At 32.6% G+C, this 8,696-nt stretch overlaps 1 long non-coding RNA gene and 1 other non-coding gene across 2 annotated transcripts; both read left to right on the forward strand.

The window, feature by feature from the left end:
- The first annotated feature begins 4,927 nt into the window (after positions 1–4,927).
- On the forward strand, positions 4,928–5,960 carry LOC124942713. The gene is made up of 2 exons (XR_007099735.1): positions 4,928–5,141; positions 5,606–5,960. It is a non-coding gene; the product is annotated as an uncharacterized LOC124942713 (long non-coding RNA).
- LOC124944192 lies at positions 4,990–5,077 on the forward strand. The gene has a single exon (XR_007099840.1). It is a non-coding gene; the product is annotated as a small nucleolar RNA snoR117 (small nucleolar RNA).
- Positions 5,961–8,696: the final 2,736 nt, after the last annotated feature.

The raw sequence follows: 8,696 nt of genomic DNA on the forward strand, positions 1-8,696 counted from the left end.
CTTTATCTCATGACCTGAGATGGTAAGACACTTACAGTATTTTGGAGGATGGTGCACGATTGTTTGTCGGAGCGAGTATAAAATGAGTCGTCATGATTGTGATGGTAAGTAGGGAGGTAGTGAAGTTCAGTGGGATTTCTCTAGTATGACTGGCCAAGTTTACTCATCGTGGAAGATCCAAGTAAGTTCTTTCTAAAATCTTATCAACAGTAGTTTTCGTATCCCCGAAAGCTTTGTTGAGCAGACATCGGAGGGACATGGATTCCGTGTAGGGTTTAAATCTTATAATGTTCTTGTTATCGATCATCATAATAGCATTAAATTCTTCGATGGTGGGACAGATCTAGTGATCTCCTAACATGAAGGCCTTGTACACCGGGTCCTATTTTCGTTGCATTCCATCATGAAGTTATGATAGATTTGGAAGTGGGTGTATTTGAGAGCGGTACTAAGACCATAAACTCGATACTACCCAATCGTTGTTTGATTTTGATAAAAGTAAATACGCTTAGAGGTGTTTAATATATCTATTATAAATGTATGAATGTCGAGGCTTTGTTGTTTGGGCACGTCAAACAACGGTTGGGTAAAGTAATCAGGTTTTGTGTGTTAAGGTTCTGTCGAGGTTTGGGTTAGAATCTCTCCCCACCACCGCTAAGGTCGCATCCTAGCGGATGTATCAAAGCCAATAGGGAGATCCATTTTGGGTTCATAGTTTTTCCTCTCGTAATATCTCTCGGTCATTGTCTAGTATTATCGGTCTTCACGTAATTGGTAAAAGTATAGAATTCGATCTGGTATTTCTTCATGTAATCCCGGGTGATACCCATTTTGGGATTTTTAGCAACTATTAAGATAAAGCCTATGTACTTTTTGGGGTGATAGACTATATGAGGTAGACTATTGTGAAGGTTCTGTAAATGTTATAAATTAAAATTTATATAGCCAAAGTTTTGTTTATTTTTTGAAATTAAAAATGAAATGCTCTATTTCCCAACAGAGTCGCCAAGAAAGTTGTAACCCCTAGGAATCACTCCCTTTGTAGTTTAGCACGTGTCGTGGATACGTGGCAATACAGGAAATATCGCGGGGAAGCTCGAGGTTCGATGCGTTTCAACCTTGGTTTGCGTGTCAGGTTTCTTTTAAAGAAAACATTATTTAAAAATATTTTTAAAATAATACCTGGTAGCTTTGGAATTAATCATGTAAAAATAATTAATATTTGTTCAAATTTAAATAATTTGGGGACCAAATAATAATTTGGTAAAAACCTGGAGAGCGTCCCTGTTCATCGAAGAAGAAGACCCAAAACGACGTTGTTTCGTGTTTGACTCTCTAATATTGATTGCATCTCTTTCTAATTTTCTTTGCTTTATAGCATATCCATTATATTTTTATTAATTATTTTATTATTTGTATAATTATATATTAATAAATAATTATGTTAGATAAAATTAGACCGGTTAATAGAACTTAACACAAATCAACTTCCTATGCAGGAACAGACAAAGAACCGGACCGGTCAGATCACTGAGCCGGTTAAGAAACTCAACCGGTCAAACACCTAAAACTGACCAGAAAACTGACCGAACAAGAAGGCAAGATCGGTCAAAACCAAAGGCCGGAAACACCAGACAGTCGGTCACTTAGAAGCCCAAGGAATAACCGGAAGCTATCCGGTTAACACAAATAACCGACCAGCATAAGAAGATACTTCGGGTATCTGTTGAGAATGATACCAAAGGAATAGACTGAACATTTCCATATTCATACAAGTCCGAGGAAAGTCTACAGGCTGCAGAAAACCTTCCTACAAGATCTTTCCACTTCAGGATAAATCAGAAAGGCATTCTTCCAAGTACAGACAACTGTCTAACCGACAGTCACCATATTGAGTAAAAGACAAACCTAGCCGGTTTGTCCTACATACTGGAAGATCAGATCGCCAGGTCTGAAAGGTTGACCGCTAGGTCTGAATCACTGAACCTCTGCTCAACCAATCAAATTCAAGGAAACGAAATATTTCACCTATAAAAGGAGCAGCTGAAGAGGAGTAAATGCGGGACACAGTGGACAATTAATTTACAAGTGATAAGAGTGTGTTCTATCTCTAGAAAGCTTAAGTGCTAAGTTGAAGTGTAATTCTACAATTTCGGTTAAAATTGTACGAGTGTTATCGAGCAGGAAATAAGTCTCGATCGGATTGTATTCGTATTCCTTAGTGAATATCCTTCTCGCGGTTTCGAGAGGAAGGGGTGACGTAGGAGTTTTATCTCCGAACATCCATAAAAACATGTCTTGTTATTTACTTTCCGCCTGATTTACTTTATAACCGAGTTGTACTAACCTACCTACACCGCTTTGACTGACTCTACACTACCTAAACCGAATCACCAAGTTACAAAACCGACCCAGCAACTTCCAAACCTGTCTTATCCAAAAACCGGTTCTGCCTATCTCGTGAGTGTGCTGCTTCACCCTGAAACAAACCTCTTCCGCGCTTGAACCTGGTTCAAGGGTTTGTGACAGTTTGTGTAGTATTGAAACCCCGATATTAATCTCTAACCGGATTAATCACCACCTTTGAGTGAGACGCGCTAACCGACCCAACCCCGGTCCTCCAGCCGCGACCTAGATCCTAACAAATTATATGTATACATAATAATAATAATAATAATAATAATAAATATTTTATAATTTACATATATAACCACCTATTTAAAATAAATGGTCAAAAGCTTACCTAAAATATATATATATATATATGCATACATAAATTTTTTAATTGAAATTAACAATCATAAATGGTCTAGCGGTCAAAGTGTTTACATTTCATATATGAGACCATGAGTTCGAATCTCTCCTAATGCGAATTTGAAAATGATTACCACAATGGTGGAGGTATATATGATATTAATATATGTTGGTATAAGACTAAAATGACAATGGTCATTATGGTGGTGTATATATGCGGATGAAGAAATTGAAGGAGAAGATATGGTGATATAAGCTTATTTGGTTTATTTTGATTAAAGTGGCCAAAAACCTGTATGAAATATAGTTAAGTTTATTTGGGTAGAATAAATTTTGAGACATTTAAGTCTCCGTAATTGTTAAAAATTACGAAGTGTGCCACTAGATAAAAAAGTACTAGGCAGACCATTTCCCCCGCTCCTCTCTCTCTAAAGACGATTCCTCCAACTTCAAGTCTATCGTATCTAAGCTTGTTTTCGCGGCTATATCGTAGGTCGGGATGCACGCAGTTAGGCAACGATAAGATTCAACAGATTCACACTTCCTTCGACTTTCCGTCGCTTCTCTTTGTCTCTAGATTTGAAAATTGATTGAGTTGCTGAAAACCGACGGTAAGATTTCTGTTTTGATAAAAAAAAATGTGACATCACAATTTGATTTGTAGAATAGAATGATGAATGGATAATATTGAAAACTGGATTCTAGATTGGATCAATCATGATTTGCATTTAAACCAACTGATTGGCCAGTACCAACAAATAGAATAAAAATAATTTGGAATTTTTTTTTCTATTTTAGGGCTTAATTCCAAAATAGATGAAGCGATACGTTCCAGCGCCACAACGACGATAATTATCATGAATACATTTTTACAATGTATATTAGATCTTTCTTTGTTGTTGTTGTATATTCATTTATGTTTACAAGTCTATATATAATTATGGTATTGAATCTCTAACTTTATTGTTTATATCAAGAAATAGTATAATTAACTGAAATTGTTTTGTTTATGGTTGGATATCTATTTTCAGGTTAGCATTTCCTTTTGTAGACCAAAATGAGATTTAAGTCATTTTGGGTATTTCCTTATTCAATTTTATGAAATGTAGATTGAATTTTATACACTAGTTTTCTAGTTGTTTGACTCTCTAATTTTGATTGCATCTCTTTGTAATTTTCTTGGCTTTGTAGTAATATTTATATGACATATCAACTGAAACTTTTTATTTTGAGATTTTAAAAAAAGTTTTTTTTGTTGTTGTACAAAGTCCAAGGTTAAAAACAATGATTACTTTTATATTTAAAATATGTTATTTTATTCTTAAAAAAATACTTAACTAAACTAACTATGATAGTTCAAATGATAAGAGCAGGGTTAAGACATCAATTATTGATTTTCTTTAAAAATATCTTAAATTAAATTAAAGTATATTATAATTATGAAAATTGTGTTAACATTCTAAATTAAAAAAAAAACGTGAAAGATAAATTTTAAGGTATATAGAATGTTCTAATGTATTTTTAATTATTTAATTATTTATAATTTTATTTATGATTGATATAATTTTATAAAATTTATTTTTCATTTATAACATTTATTTATCTATTTTATAATTAACACAAACACACAATATCTTATCTACTCATTATTATAACTTCCTATGAAATAAGGATTCTTATTATTTCATCTTTGTGTTTAATTCAAGACTTTCTTAATGTCACGTATGAGATATAACAAACAATTTTTTATTATTTTTTAATATACATGTACTATTTTTAATATATATATATATATTTTCCTAAATTTATATATATATATATTTCTTGTATTTTATTTTGAGATAAAGTTATTCATAAACTCATCTAATTATAAAATCTTAAATTTAAAATGAACTTAAATAAATCACACATCTTTTTAAATAATAAAAATGTATTAATTTTTTATAATAAGAGAAAATGGTAAGAATTCAACCTCATATTTTAAATAAGACTTAATTAGATATATATAAATAAAAAATAAATAATTGAAGTATCAATTATAAAAAAATAATGGGCCTAGGCCCAATAAACACATATGAACGGCCTCTGCTGTCCGAGGAAATTAGGGTTCTTGTTACCTCATCTTCGTGTTTAAATTCACGCCTCCTCCCCTTTCTTGTATCATACCATTTCTTCTATGTTCTCTCTCTTCCTCTCTTATATCTCAGATGTAAATCCATTTTCATGATTCATTTCGGCCTGTGATGTATGATATTGTCCGTACCATCTGAATGCCTATGGCTTCTTTTGACGATAACCATGTATCCTTAATCTACTGAGGCCTATCAGATCTGATTTTCTACTGATGTGTTGAATTATAACATCAAACTATGAAGGCTCGTCGCAGGGTTTGTTGATTCTTAATCATTACACCTGAGCTTTTAATCTGTTTAATTTTCTTTTATAATGTGATTATGATTGTAATAAGGCAACAATTTAGAGTCTCTGATACACTTTTCTCTATAGTGTAATCAGTGCTTTTCGTTGCCGATATCATTTTGGAAGCTGAGATTCTGGCATTCGATTGTTCTTCATCGTCGCAAATGCATTCAGATGTTTCTACATTGATTACATTTTTGAAGTAATTCAGATCTTGAGAAAAGGCAACAATTTAGAGTCTCTGATACACTCTATAATCAATAGTGTTTACAGTGCTGTACGTTGCCAATATGGATTTGGAAGTTGAGATTCTGGCATTCGATTGAATATTAGTAGTCGCAAATGCATTCAGATTTTTCCACATTTAAAATTGTTATTGGATCTTGATTGAAGGCAACAATTTAGAGTCTCTGATACACTCTATTTTCTGTAGTGTTTACAGTGCTGTACGTTGCCGATAGCTATTTGAGAGCTGAGATTCTGGCATTCGATTGTTTCTTCATCGTCGCAAATGCATTCAGATGTTCTTACATTCATGTGTTGACCAAATTTTAGCTCTTTTATGTTCTTAAAACTTTGTTAATTAACCATTGTCGTTTGAGTTAAATATGTTTATTATATGAAAATTTCAATAACAGAGCCTATGATTTTGATAACCTAACCTGAAATTTAGGTTTCCCTTGTTTATTTTGATTTGTATGTTGTATAATCATGTATTCTTAATTATTAAATTAAGACAGTTTTACATTGTCTTCTGCAATGATAAGGAGGTCTGTGGGTTCTTTCAACCATGGCGCAAGCTCTAATTTTGCTCACTTGTGTGTATACGACTCCACATTCCCAAGAGAGGATTACAATCGAATATAGTGCTTTCCACATCTCATCAATAATAAAACACCCTATTCTAACATTATATGTATTTTACATCAAGAATGTTACCCATCTTTGTTGTGCCTAATAACTAATGATTCCCATGAACATTTGAACAAACTCAATTTTATTAACATAGTTTTCACTTTTCAGTTGCTTAGATGAGAAGAGGGCCCTCCTTCATACTCATAATGCTGAAATTATTATTTTAAACCTCTTCGACATCACCATTAGAGAATAGATTTAACACCTTGATTGTATTTATGGAATCAACATACCCAAAACAAATATGGGCAACATTCTCCTCTATGTAGAAATGATGGTGTTTGCTTGGTCATTAACGTAAACAATAAACACTAGAGAGTAGTAACAAATTGCATTATCCATTAAAAAAATACAATAAAATCCAGCAACATTCTCAAGAAGTCATGGATAATCTTATCTAATGGAATAAAAAGCTTTTCTAAGATCAATCTTAAAGGCTACATGAGATGTATTTTCTTTTTACCTCGTATTTTCTTTTTACCTCTTAAGAAGGCAATTAATAAGAATGTTGTGTGATATTATTATTAAAAGCGACTAACCAATAAGATCTACTGAGATTAAAAGCGACTAACCAATAAGGAATTGATATGACAAACAGGCTCTCTTATTCCAATAAGGCTCCTAAAGATATTTATAGTCACTTCATGCACTTGCTGTTGACCCTATGCCATGGTATCATCATTCTTCTTGAGCCTATACACGTTCAGGAAATTTTTAGTAGAGCATTTCCTGCAGAAGAACTCAATATTCTGTTCTTTTGGTATATATAAAAAATTTAGTCTTTAGATGCATGAGAATATATATGTTCAAATTATAAAGTGTATTTTAAATGAAACAAGAAAAAGTTTAATAGTAATTATTTGAATGTGTTACTTATAATCTTTTTAATTATTAAATCTAGAGCATTTAAAATTGACTTAGTTTAATTTATTCTAGTATGTGGTATATATTAAAAAATAATTATTGTATTATCATGACTTAACCTTATTATTAAGTTGTATTTGATAATTTATATATTTTTAATTGTTTATTTTTGTAGAGACATATGATAAATGTTAAGAATATAATTTAGATTAATTAGAAAAAATTATAAGAAACAAGAAAAAGAAATAAGTAGCATTATTTGAGTGTATATTTACTAGGGGTGAAAATTTTTATCGATATTAAAAGTATATCAAAAATACCGTACTGTAATATATTGAAAATATACACTTTTAAGGTATACCGAATAAAAGGTAAGGTATGATACCGATACCGTAATTATTGGTACGGTAAAGATATGAGATTTTTAAAATTTTAGTATACCGAGATATACCGAAATATCGAAATAATATTTGTAAGTTAATATATATATATATATATATAAGGTCAAATTATTTTAAGTAAGTGTTGAAATATTTATCCCCTGATATTTTGATGATGAAATATTTTATGAGTTTTGATACAGGTGTATTAAGACAAATATGTCTTTAGACTCGGTTTTAATGGGGGTCATTAGACCGATTTTGATCTCCATTCGCATTAAGTTAGACGCAAATTTAATGAAAATATACGTTTTTCATTAGAAGGAGTTGACTTATTTCATTAGACTGATTCGTCTAACTGAAATACGTCTAATGCTCTAATTCAAGCAGTACGCTTGAATCTAACGCTTCTCCTACCCACGTGCTATAGCTGTACCCTACTCCTTCTCCACTTTCCTGTGAAGATTAGTACAACAACTGTATGCATCCAATTAAGGAATGCCACGTAAGAGAATTTTCCTCACATTACCCGTTTTTGCAGGTACATCTCTGATGGAATATTCGACGCACTACCAGTTCGGTACGGCCACGATCCTTGTGCTCAGTACCTTCTGTGTACAATGGATGCTTTCCAATAGAAGAGCGCCACGTATCATTCTTGAAGATTCGACCGTTAGCTTCTGATCAGTATTTAACCAATCCTTAGAGCAACGGACGAAGTATCTTGCCTGACACGAAACCTTACGAACAAGCATACTGATTTTGAAGAGAGAAAGTCTACTCAATCATCTTGCTTACTGAACTCATTCTTGAAACTTCTTTCTGATTGTACTGTGTGTGAATCGAGAGAGAGAGAGCTAGAATCAAAAACACCATTAGCTGAGTGATATTCTTCATCTTCTTGTAATTGAACAGAAAGTGTTCTGTTCAATAGTGAGCTAAGTGTGTGTGTAAACTGTATTTGATTCTCATCATTTAGTGAATCCTTCCGATGGTTGGAAGAAGGGGTGACGTAGGAGAGTTTCTCCGAACATCCATAAACAAACTGTTGTGTTCTTCATTTTCTGTCATCTTTTCATATTTCGACTTGTGCTTCAAACCCAAGTAAACAATTCCGCCTTGAATCCGTTTCAAGTGTTTACACAAGTTTGCGTAGAATAGAAAGCGAATTAAATCCCTAACATGACTTCTTTTCATAAGCCTTAATCCTTAGCCAGAACCCCGTCTCTAACGATAAATCCGATCCTATCAATTGGTATCAGAGCCTTGTTTCTATTCTCAAGCCTTTCCTGAAAAATGTCGAACATACCCAAAGATGCCAGTGTTACAGCCATTCCAACTTTCTCTCGCGAAAACTACATTGTT

This window comes from Impatiens glandulifera, chromosome 6 (assembly GCF_907164915.1).
Source record: "Impatiens glandulifera chromosome 6, dImpGla2.1, whole genome shotgun sequence".
NCBI lineage: Eukaryota > Viridiplantae > Streptophyta > Magnoliopsida > Ericales > Balsaminaceae > Impatiens > Impatiens glandulifera.